The sequence below is a fragment of the Struthio camelus genome, chromosome 4 (assembly GCF_040807025.1).
Source record: "Struthio camelus isolate bStrCam1 chromosome 4, bStrCam1.hap1, whole genome shotgun sequence".
Taxonomy (NCBI): Eukaryota; Metazoa; Chordata; class Aves; order Struthioniformes; family Struthionidae; genus Struthio; species Struthio camelus.
The window spans coordinates 68,158,521-68,171,968 of NC_090945.1; the positions used below are offsets into that span (position 1 = coordinate 68,158,521).

Consider the following 13,448-nt stretch of genomic DNA (forward strand, 5'->3'; position numbering starts at 1 on the left):
GTCTTCTAACCAAGTGATTCTTCTCCCAGCAGCAACTAGCAGCTGAAGTGATTCAGCATGTTTTTCCTCTACCGATACCTCAGGGAGTTTGGGATAGGCCATGGAGAAGCTGTTGTCTAGTTCAGGTCCTTCTCCCAGGCTGCAATCTTCTCCAGAATGAACAGCTTCACAGTGAGGAGGCTGTTTATCTCCCTGGATAAAATTCACTTCATATATCAATTCAGCTTTTGAAAAAGAACTTAGAATTATCATCTGAATTATGCTGATTCTCCAGCAATAACTTTTCCAACTATGCTTTGCTTCATTTTGTCTTTTCTCATACAAAAATCTAAGTGAAAGACTAATATGAAATTAGCTAACCATTTTATACATTTATTTTTAAATTTGGATGATTTTGATCAAAATTTGCACTGTATCTCCATGTATTTAAAATATCATGAAGCATCAACTTGATGACCTCATTGAGGTCTATATCTACTTGTTAAAATATTCAGCCGCACAGACAGCAAAACTACCATAACACTGTTTGACAATAATACACTAAAGAATAGAAAGGAGATGTAAAAGAATGGGGAATTTATCTCACACCTAAACAAATATGAAATTCAATAAGATATTAAATCATATCAACAGGAGAAATGACTGTTTTTCATTAAGAAATTGAAACTGAAGTGAAGTAGTCTGAAAAGATGGGTAATGGGATGACACAAACATCTGACAAAATTCAGAGGGCTCAGGTGTGTTTTGTATTAAACTTGATGTTCTTGATACAGCAAATATGAACACTTATAAATATATTCAAACCTTCACTAGCTTTCTAACAGGTAAACAAATAAAAATAGCTCATTGATTTACAGATACGTCAGGGTTTTTAAAATGTGAAATCTGAGTAGCAGGATGCTAGAATAGTCTTTGCTATATCTAGTACATTGAGCATTTTTTACCAAATAGTTTAATTATCCTTTAAAGGGGTTGCTGGCATATTTTGCAGCAGCACTAAATCTGACCAAATCTGGTGAGTGTTAAGATCCCATACTCTTCTGCCTGAGTCCTAGGAAAAGATGTGAGGAATATCAGGTTTATGTAGTTTTAGTTGCTAAAGGGGAAGCCAGAATATATCTGGACAGAAGGCTAAAATGTTCATCCTAGAGCACACTTTTTAAGAAGCCATGTGCCAGGCCCTTGCACCTCATGCACAAGCAACTGCCAATAGACATTTCAATGCATCTGGATAACGAATGAGATCATGCAAGGCAGAGGTTTCATGAGTTGCTAAGTTTACGTAGGGGGAAGCCCTTGCCAAGACATACTAGCAGGAGTGCAATGACTAGAAAGTGTGTCTCTAGCAGAGCCCCATCAGAGCATGTGGACCCAGTATTCAGTGACCTGCTGGTACAGGGCTGACTGAAGCTTCACATCACCCATCTTCCCTGCTCTCAGGCTCCACGCACTGGGTGCAGCTCAAAGCGGGAGGCAAGGCATTTTGCTTCATTGTGAATGTGTTGTGTGGCTGCATTTGGGGGAAGAGGTGTAGAGAAGAAAATGTTCAAGTCTCACACTGACAGCTGTTGTAGGAGTTATGAGGGCTCATGACGACCGACTTCTGTTTTGTCTTGGTTTCAGTAAGTCATCACATGAAACAGAGAGAAAGTAGAAAAGGCTCCATTAGTGGAGATGGGTGGGTAGTTGTGTTCTTTGGTTCAAAGGCCTGTTCAGCCCTCAGCTATAAGAAGATGGGCCAGAAGTCTCTGTTCGTGTCATGCCTACTAACACAATGAATGTATACTGGGAATCTGCCCTATAGCGGACCATTGACACAAAGAATATGGACAGAGTGAACTGTTTGTTGAACATTCTGCTAGGAATCTTGCTGACCTGGGCAATGTTTTAGGTTAATGGGAATTAGGGCTTTCATTTTATGACAGATGCTAGCTCTTTCTGTCTGAGATACAAACTTTACCAGGGTAAAATTTACAATCAATGCTCATTATAGCAAAATCATAATTTTACCCGTTTGTGATAGATTAGCAAGGCTCAACAGATACCAATGGACCCATATATCAGTACTGCCTTATCAGTGGCGTGAGACAGAAAGAAAAATTTCTTTGAGAGTTCAAACTAGAAATAGCTCACACATTATCAAACCCCATGGTCCTAAATGAGATGTTTATTTGTGCTATACTTTGGATCCCTCTAACCGCAAGTGAATTTGTGCAAACCTGGGAACTCTGGGAATGAGAAAATCAGTCAGGGAGTTAGAACCTCAGCAGATGCATATCACCATATGGCTGCATTAATTGATTCAATGTTGTGTGGCTGATTTATACCAGCCAGACCATTATCTAGCCTCTTGCAGGATATTCTATACTTGCCAAAAGCATTGACATAATGTTTTTATTGAATAAGATTAATGAATGTCTTGGAATCCACTGTAATCTTATTTACTTTTTTTGATAAGTGTAAAGAATTTATTAAATAGTTCTTCAGTTTTAGAGTATGTGTCTATTAAATGCTATGCATACTGTTTTATAACTATCTATTCTACAAATGGAATGAAAATGTTGAAGAGACTTCTACTTCTGTGATGTCTCAAAATAAAAACTATTTTTTTTTCCTGTTGCGCACCAAAACTGTTTCTTTTTGCAGCTGGACCTACATTAAAAAAATGTAAATGTTAAGGAATGCAATTTCATTATCTATTAAATGCTACATGAGTTGTCTGGGATCTCAGACCTGCACTGACCTAACCATATGCTTTAGGTGTTCTCTAAAGAACTGGGCATGCCTAAGTCTCCACATTTAGATCTTCTAAATCCCAGGTATCAATTTCTACATACCCACAATTTCCTATCACTGCATCACTGGGTTCATATGAACATATTTTTCATCTTTTAAACACTATCGTGTCTGTTATCAGTACAACTATTCATTGGGAGATGCTCTAGAAACACAGCCAAAGAATACTGTGTAACTGACACTCTAAAATGAGAGCCTATAGATATTTAATGTCTGTCAACTCTCACACTTCCAGTAAATTAATTCTCTTAAATGACTCCTGAGGAAATTTTTCTGCACCATGGAAATTCTGGCAAAAACCACATACATAAATCCTGCATGTAACCCTTGCCAGGATTGCCTTTCATTCCCCACGTTTTGCTGGCAGAGGACTGCCTGTTAGCTATTTTTGAAGCACACCTAACTCCAGATAAAAGACAGGTAGAAGGATGTGACTTCCCCTCATTCTTCAGACCTGACTCTTATCCTCCTACCAAAAGGGTAAGATGAAACTGTGAGAATATATGGGCTCAAATTTTTTTTTCTGTCTGTGGAGGCATGAGTACAAGTTTCAGAAGAATACTGTAACAGTCCAACGGAATCACAGAATCACACAGTGGTTGAGGTTGGAAGGGATTCTGGAGATCATCTAGCTCGAACCCCCTGCTCAAGCACAGTCATCTGGAGCACATTGCACAGGATTGTGTCCAGGTGGGAATAGTTAAGCAGAACCAGAAGGAGGGGAAAATGATATCTTTTAGTTAGCATACCCATCTGGAAGTAGGGCATTCAGGTTTCAGTGCATACTCTAGTGGATGTCTCTCTTTTCAGCATTTTGTACTGGTTAATTCAGATGACTTCTCATTCAGCTGAATGATTCCCTTTTGCTGCACCAAAAACTTCCCCTGTGTTTTGGAGGGAGGTTAGTAAAATCATGGGCCTAAGTTAAGTATGCAAATTCCTTACAAAATACTAATAAGGTGTAGGCACCTTAGGAGTAGGAGAGTTAGAGAGAGTAGATTAGCCACTGAACTGAGGTGAAAACCTTCAAAAGACAGCCATTTAAGGATCTAAATTACACAAGAGCACTCAAGATACAGTGGCATTTTAAATACCACTACTGCAGGAACATGGAACATTTGGTTAAATCTTCTTCTATCTCTCTCTAGCTGTCTAACTCAGAATTTGCACTTTGTCAGGCACCCAAAAAAAGCTGCTCCTAAAAACTGAGCTTCTTAGCAGCTAGGGCTTACCTGTTTTGGGGGGGGTTGTTTTGTTTGTTTGTTTGGTTTGGTTTTAAGTGTTAGCTCTCAAATATTTTAAGTTAAAAACAAGATCTCTGGGAGACTGGACATAGACTGGTGTATATCCAGGACATTAGACTAACCTTTGATTTCTTTTCCTGGGGAATAAAACCCCATAAGACCAGCATGCTCTCATAGTCAGCATATTTATTTAAAATGGTTAATTAAAAGGTCTGCAGGATCCAGAATTTTGTTCTGCACTGAACATTACATTGGAGATGAAAGAAAGGATTAAAACAGGAACGGTTACATAACAAATGTTAACAAGGAAAACTTATTAAATGTAGGAATTGCAGACTGAATGTGACGTTAGGACTTCCTTTGCAGCAGTCACAATTCAAAATACTTTGCAATTAATTAAAGACATTTTACTTTCTGGGATTGAAAAACCAGAGAAACCCTGGACAATGCAAGAAGTACAGGCCTGGAAATTATGATATTGTAAAACAAGTGATCTTAGAGTGAAATCGGGATGTTGGAAAGAAGATTGGAACTCTCATAATTTAGTTCACTAAAAAGCCCAACTCCTTCATCCTTTCTGAAGAATATTTCCTAAACATTGGTCAAAAATAACAATTAAAAAAAAAGGAAGTGATGCCAAAAGCATGCCACATTATAATAAAGCAGAAAATAGATGGTATTTGTATTCTTTTTAAGTCTATATTCAAATATCTATTCAGTATACTTTAATTATGTATATCCATTAGGGATACTCGTAAACGGTGATGTCACTCTGCAGTCTGAATTACAGAAATATGAAACAAGACAATCATCCATTCAGATTTAAATTAACATGTATCTGATAAGGAATTAGCTCAATAAGTCTCTTTCTAGATACTAAAGAGATTGTAGTGGCATCAGAAAAGATAAGGGAACCTCTCTGAATTATTACTGATTTCACTGATTTGTATTATGACAGACCCTCAGAGGTAACTGCTGCTGGCCACACCTGCCAAAAGACAGGGAGACTTTAACCTTAGTTTTTCTTAATTCAGTCTTGAAATCCTAAAAAGCTCACCCACCTGCCATCTAATCCTCAAAGTGCCTTCTATGTAATGGACTAGTGTTTATAGCTGCTTGCTTCCTTTAAATTGTAGAAACTGTTTTGCATTCAGAAACCAGAAATGGAGGATCTATTTGTCAGGGTGGAAAACTGCAGCCTAATGGCATGAGAAGGCTCCTATCTGTGCTTAATGAATCTGTTTTCCTCTGGCACAGTTTCAATAAAAAACACAGAAACCCAATGGTTTCACAGTCTGGGTGTTCTTTCAGGACAGAGGAGACACGGTTTTGCATCTTCGTAGGCAGAGGATGGAAATCTGAGTTTCTCACTTCCTGAATCTGCGCTTCCAATATTAGTTTACTGTACCATCCTACATTTTAAGAGTAACCCATACTATACTCTTCAAAAGACAGTGTGCTAGCATCAGATATCAAGAGTGCAGCATCTGGATATACATACATAGAGAGATACACACACACACACACACACACACACACACACACACACACACACACACAAATATACTATACTTTCCTGCGATCTTAAATAAGCCACCGAAAAGATGAGATTTTAGAGATATTTTGGCTAATTGTAAGCAATTGCCTATTAAGCAAATTGAATTTGTCCAATGTTTTGTTCAGCATACTGAACAGAGGTCCAGTTTTCTATCACTTTCTGAGGCTCTGTCACCAGTATGGGTAGCCTATGGGTACCTGTGGGTAGGTAGCCATCTGCCTTCTGTCCTGTTTTGTTTTTAGCCAGGCAGCGTGTGGATACCTCACCTAGAAGTACCTGCTTTCTTTAACGGAACGGCTCACAGACCCTATCATGCACAATTTGCAAACTGAAGCCCCGATCCCATGATGGCTGGCATTTGGAGACTTAAATGCAGTGAGTTTCACATGGAATTCAAGGAACTCTGGTTTACTTTATTAAAGTAAGTAGTTTCAGCATGCTGACAGCAATAGTCACAAATAATTTGTAACTGGATTAACACATTATATGCCCCTGCCAATTACTGATAAAAGATATAATTAATTGTTATTAAATTTGGAATTTTTTTTTAATATATATAATCTATTATTTCATAGGGCCCTAGGTGAGAGTCAGAATATTCAAATGACATTTTGGATTACTTTTACCACCATACTTTAAAAGTGAATCATATTTTAGCAATTAAAAAAAGTGATTTTAAATTTACTTTTAAAAACATTAAATTCAAAACAGGTTAAAACCTTTATTTTAAAATTTAAACACTTGTCCTTTAACATTTATAGATTTTAACAAAAAGGTGTGCCAGCAACAGTTGATGAAATATTTATAAATCAACAAACGGCATAAAGTAAGTCTGCTTGGATCATACAAAATCCTCTTGTTTATCAATCATTAAAACTAGTGTTAGGTTTCTCAAATATTTTGATGATGATCAGGACTAAATCAAGAAAGGATATATTTAATTTCAATATGCTTTTAGGCCTAGATAGCATAGTTTGATATGCAATCAATCAAACCTATTTCTAAAACTGAATATAATCCTAAAATTGTTCACATTCAGGTGCTTTGCATTGTGACTCTAGAACCAAATAAATTTTAATAAAAACTATTTTTATTGTCTTCACCCTTTTCATCATTTTCTGTCTTTAGGCAATATTTAGTCAATATTCACATCAGCCTGGATCCAGACACTCAGCTCAGAGGGTTTTACCACTGGGATATCTGAGCTGTACTTCTGGCTAAATATATAACAGTTAGAACAGCACCAAAAAAATTACTGTATGTCAGGGAAAATCGTAATATGCTAAAAAAGAAGACACGTTGGCTCAGACACTATCCACATAGTGAACTGTTTTGGTGTCAAAGAGCCTGGAAACTCTGATTTCTTCCTAAGCTCACCAGACTGGCTTATCAGATGCTACCAGATATGCTAGCAAAATCTCTGCCAGAGAGATTTTTGGCAAACTAAGAATATTCCCCCAAAACATTTAGTCTTTCCTGAATCCACAACTTCTGGCAGAAACTTTTTACCAAATTAATTCGTTTGCTGCTATTTTTAAACTGATAAATTTACAACTAACTCAGCTCTGTGCTTATTCTCCCCTAAATTGATTTGTAATTTCTGTAATTTATATGAAAATGGCAATTACAGTTTCATACTTGTGTAGCCTACTTATATATTCTGGGTATTTTGGAAACTTATTTCATATAGACTTCTTTCCATATCATTTTAATATCGATGATTCTGTTTTCCATTAGTCCAAAGCCATCACACTGGCAAAAATAAGTTCATAATTAGGTCTATCCTACCCTCAGTGGACACTTTGACAGCAAAACTAGACAAAAATCTACAGAAACCAAGGTCTTAAAATCTTGGCTTCCTGTCAAGAACATTAAAAAACAGCGATGTATAACATATAGTATTTGATAAGTATATTGCTCTTTAGATTAAGATATCTTGTTTGTAAGATGAGAAACCTAAAGAAAAATCAAAGAATGTGATCTGCCTCAATGAGCCTTTTTAAAAAACAGGGTCTCATAAGCATTGACATGGTTTGTTCCCAGAAAACATCTCAATTGAACTATTCTGTCAAGATGCATTAGGTGCATCAGATTGTTATCAAAATAATTCCAACTTTGTGCACAAATATAACAGAAGAAGGTATAATCATACAGTCTCTAATAGACTGTCAGATTTTAGAGATGCAGAGAGATCGAAATTTTTTAGTCTTGATTATTAATTCAAATATCCTGAATACAGATACCAATGACAATTCTATTACCTGATTATACATGCCCAGCAGAAGAAAGGACACATAAATATCCATGATATAATAAGGAGGAAAAAACTCGCATTATAAAACGAGTCCTACCATTTCTTTTTTTATTCAAAGTTATCTTTTAGCTCCAGTTTGCATGTCTTTAAGAACTGACTTTTTAGGGCCATAAATCCAGTTTAAATGTCTGTACTGGATTTCAGAACATGTCATCCAGGACGGATTTGGTCCAACCGGTTCCTTTTTAATCAACAGGAAAATGAAACTGCCACCATTTAACTGAAACTGCCATTCCTCCCCAGGATACCTTTGGATAAAACAGGGAAGTCCTGTGGTCACTAAAAGTGATTTCAGGCGTTCCTTCTGATTTTAAAGTCTAAGAAGCTATACTATTTTGAAAAAAAAATTACAAACCTGCCTTTGAATTTCATATTTGTCTTTCTTACCCTGGCAAGTAATTATATTCATCATATACTGCTAAGCTTTTGAAATAGGCCTGTGCTGGGTTCATACATCACCTAGGGATGGCACAAAAGTCATGCTTACATTTGTGCTATTCAGTTGCAGTTCACTATATTAATATATTAGGTAGATAGGTTGTTGGGAATAGATACTCAACAATTGTGGGCAGCTTTTGCTGCAATTTTCAAAAACATTGCATGCTGAATCTTTTAAAGTGATTTTGAAAATCACGGGCAAATGATCTGCATCTTCAAAGGTTTAAACTACTTTCGAAAACGCAGCATTTTATAGCACCAGAAGGGTGGTCTACCAAGCAAAATTCTGGCTTCACTAAACTGGCACTACTTTCCTAGCCTAAGCTAAACTTTGATGATGGTTCTGCTTCAGGCGAGAAGTTGGGCTAGAAGTGTCTTCCAGCCAACATCCCTCTGGTTCTATAAGATGAATATATTTTTATGTATGCTTTATGTGGTAAATCCTGGCATCACTGGATTCCATCAACCTTCAATTAATCAAGAGCAAGACTTCTTCTGAGAAAAAATTACCTACTACTGTTAAAATAGACCACCTGAATATCTAAAATTCATGTATTTGTTTTTATATTTGATTGTCCTGGCTGTGAACAGAAGTCATACTGCAGGGATATTTTATGTTGATGAAACAAAAATAAATGCCTAACAAAATATAAAGGGATAAGAAATGAAAACTATTTTTGATGATTTAATTTGATAATTCCATTTCCAATCCATTGGACTTAATCACCTACTTAATCTTCCACAAATTTAATGTTGATAATGGTCAAATTAAATCATAATACGTCATCATAAAACTGTTGTAGCCAACTAAAGAACAAAATCTGCTAGCAGAAATAGGCATCAGATCATCTCTGATTTTCTATGTTGCAGTGTATCTTCCTTCATTAGTAAAAGGATATGGCATATCCTTGTTGCTGATGAAGCTTTTTAACTGATGCTTTAGCATTCATTTATGGCAGTTCACCCCTTTTTTCATTATACAAATTGATGTGAAATTAGACCATGCCCTGAAGAGAGAAAAAGGATGAATCAATAATATTGATATTTTATGCAGAACTTGAAGCTAAGTATTTAATAGAACTAAAAATATGTTTATTAAGGTTACTGTAGAAAGGGTAGACTGTATGATTTTAAAATCAAAAAGATGTAAAGGGCACCGAGATTAGAATGTATGCTTACAGGATATGTTAATAATTTTTTTCCTAAACAGATAGTTATCTTACTGTATAAAGTAAATGTACAAACACTTTTGCTGACCTTCTACAACGTAGCCACAAATCACAGATTTCAAGGCCAGACAGATGCCTCCTGTATCACACAGAGGCACAACGAATCTAATGGTTTGCTTCATATCTGTGGCTGTTTATCAGAAGGGTACCTTCATAAGCCTTACTTCCAAATTTTTTGATACTGTAGGATGACAACACGTGCTCTGGGTGTGAAGAAATGCATGCATACATACACACACATACACAGCTCAGGCAGGTCTGAGCGACAGCAGGCTTGCACACTCTGGAAGAAACTGCTAGGGAACACTGTGATTTAAGCAACCACATCTATGATTTTCCCCTTGCCTCAAGGAGAAGGCATTCCCCAGGCTACTCAACATCCCTTATGTTTAAGCATCTGTGGCCATAAAACGGGAAAGTTGTAATCTATCCTACCTGTTACGCACATGCCTCTGGAAGTCTTTGGTAAGTAACTGGGGAGACCGCTGAGTGCAGGGATGGGGAACTTATGGTCTCTGTGCAGTTGAGGCCTACAACTTCAGTACTTATGAACTTAGATAACACTGTCAAGTCATCTAATAATAAAATGAAGAAAATGATAAATTGTGTCATGTGTGGACCACCACAGATATTTGAAAGGCCTGTTTGAATAAGGATAGGCAAGAGTGTCCATAGTGAAACATTACTTTATATCTCCTGCAAAGACATCTAGCGTGAGCCCTCTGTTTCCTATATCATAATTAAGAAGTAGCTTTTCATAGACAATATTTACCTATGGAATTGGAACACAGAGCTGATGGGAACACTTGAATCATAGAGTCAGTAAACTTGTTTATAATATTTTTTTACAAAACAATTGCGTCATTTTGCATAAAAATACTTAAAAGAAAGTTGATCCGTGCTGAATAGTGGGCATTTATAGTGTGATTTAGCAGAGTAATTAAACCTTATACAGGATACCCTGACACAGACATCACAGCTAGTTGTCTTCTAGCTTGAGTAATTATATAAGTTGTGTTCCATCCATATGAAAAGACAGTATTGATTCCTCTCAGAAAACCTTGGCAAGAAATTAGACATGGGAGAGCTTATGGATAGGAAAAATTTTGAATTAGGCTGAGAAGAAGGTACTTAGTGTAGCTCAGTTAGCACCATGGCATCTGGCCAACAGCCAGTGGAACTCCAGACCTTTGACAGCATTATAATACTGTTTTGCTCTGCTGCACTTTGAGAGTGCTTTTAAAATAGTTCAGAACGACTATAAAAACATATACAGTTCTTCTACTGTTGCCGTGCTTTAAAGTCTGATCCTTTTCCTCACTTCAGTCTGAATTCAATGGCAATGTGCTGTTGAACTTAATCATTTCAGTATCTCACTATCTATATTTACAACTAGATATGTTCCACCTGTTCTGTTCCTGTCAAGCCAGTCATGCTACACATATGATAAATATTTATAAATATAAACTAATAAACTGCATCAATTTTGAAAGAGTGTATGGAGTAGTGATATTTATTACTGCTTTTATGTATGGGCATCATTACGCTGGAGTTGCTTACAAGAAGTACGTAAGATCACAGGAAATAGGAAAAGGAATTACCTCTGCACATCCACTTTCTGTCACATTCAACTGCAGTCTATAATTCTGTTCATCTTTAACAGCTTATATTTTTGCCTATTAAAAGGCAAGTGCAGTTTCAGCAAATTCCACAATTTCAATGTCTTCTAATTTCACCCTCATTTCCTAATGGGCAGTTCATACTCATGTGTACCTGTGCCACCTTTTTCGTTTGTATCAACTACAACTCCTTCCTTCTTATCTTTATCCCCCTATGGTGTAGATATCAACCATAAAGACAGTCTTCATACTATTCATCTTTCTTGTATAAAGGTGAGTAGTGATATACACTATTTCAGACAATGACTTAACGATACCTTGCATCACTGTGTTAGTACAAGCTTTTTGGCATAGCCTCCTGTAATTGCCTTTACAGCCAGTTCATTACCCACTGCTTTTGTACCAACATCTCTATTATTCATCTCAGTAACTTGCAATGAAACACAATCATCAGTGTTTACTGAAGTCTATATAGATTGGGTTTAGCTCATTTTCATACATACATTTTATATTTATTATATTTAAGAACCCTAGAAGCAGCTTGACATGGTCTTTTCCATAAATCTGTGCTGGTTTGTTATCCCATTTTCTTTACAAACACCATCTTTAAATTCATTTTTCTATTTTTCTGAACAATATATTACTTTTGATCCTTGTGTTCCAGGCATGACTTGCAATCCAAACACTGCTTTGCTATGTTTACCTGAGTCACTCATACTTCCTTAATTGGTACTTCTGGTTCCCACATCCTACTGCCAAAACTGCTTGTTCTTGAGACATATTAAAAGTTTTTTTTATACCTTACCTAAACTTACAGTAAACTTTGAGGCAGTTTTTTTTTACTTTTTGTATCCTCTCACAAATATTTGTCTCCGTTTGTCTGCTTAAGCACTCTTATTTTTCTAATACTTGTCCTTTAAAAATGAAGCATCATGATAAAAGAATATTTTCCAAAGTGGTACTAGACTATCAAAGTATTGCAAGAAAACAGCACTGAATTAACAGTTCGTAAGGTGAATAGCATTCTTGTTTGGCCTTATGTATTCTGGCAAGTAAACAAATTAAAAAAAAGAAAAAAAAAAGAGATCTTTCTCATTTACTCATCATTGTATATTTCTGTTTGTTTTTCATTTCTACTAAGAGAACGAGTCATCTTAAGGCAAATTACTAACTCCTGCCCTGCACTGCAGGAGGTAATTTTAACATGGCAGCCTAATGGGGCCCACTTATGCCTGATCGAAATGCAGAAACAGGAGATGTTACGTTTCCACAAACCGGCCTCTCTCAGGCTATGCCTATACTAAAGCAAAAGAATTTCTGCTTCTAAAGCCATTTCTCTGATATGTCAAAATAAGGGGAAAAGAAAGAAACAAAAATAGAATGAAATATCATTCATTAGACAAAATACAGTGTTAGCAAATTGGTGTGAATGTTGGTACGGCTTTCGGCTGTTAAATATTATGTACAAGGAGACACAGAATCTGTTGGTCTGTTATGCTCAGCATGGGAGTAGCAACCTGAGAGACTCAGTTACTGTATCTGCAGTTGCAGGTATTGAAAAGCACAGCTAATTCCAATTCTCATTCATACACATACTCTAAGCTTCTTCTGACCTACATTTGTCATTTTAGTAACTCAGAAAATAAAGATCTCATGACCATGAAGGACAGCTTTTGACTTGGAGACAGGACCTTCTGTGGACTGCGAAATTTACATTTTCTACTGCTATGTCTGCTTGCTTTTATTTATAACCCAGGAATATTAACTGAGATTGATAAACATAATGCTGTTCTTTCTTCAGTGAATGAGTGGGATATGAATGCAGCATAACAGCAGCATTTCACTGATCCTTTCCATTTGCTTGCTGAAGGTCCCTAATTCTTTTTACTCTTGTACTGTTTGTATTGTTTTTACCTGATATTTCATCTCATTCCTACATTTCCACATCTGGAGAAAAATTAAGTAATTTGCTTAGCATTTTATCCAAATAATTAAAAAAATTGATAATTTATCTCTTTGTTTCCTGTTCCTTCGAAATTAAAAATCAAATAAAAAAAATAAACAAAATATACAAAACCTATGAAAGTGTAAATGGTTTCTTACACTAACACTTACATTTTATTCTTCTGATAAAACTGGACCTGAGAAAATTGAGCACATCCACTACTTTGAATCATCAGTAATCCTCCGAGTTGACTGTTAATGACTTTTTTTTAAGGCTTTTTACAAAGTTTCGTCTTTTCCTTCATT

At 36.2% G+C, this 13,448-nt stretch overlaps 1 long non-coding RNA gene across 3 annotated transcripts in view; it reads right to left on the reverse strand.

Annotated features, from left to right (window-relative positions):
• The window catches only part of LOC104143044 (uncharacterized), a 109,862-nt gene that overhangs the window by 60,499 nt on the left and 35,915 nt on the right, over positions 1-13,448 (reverse strand). The window lies entirely within an intron of this gene.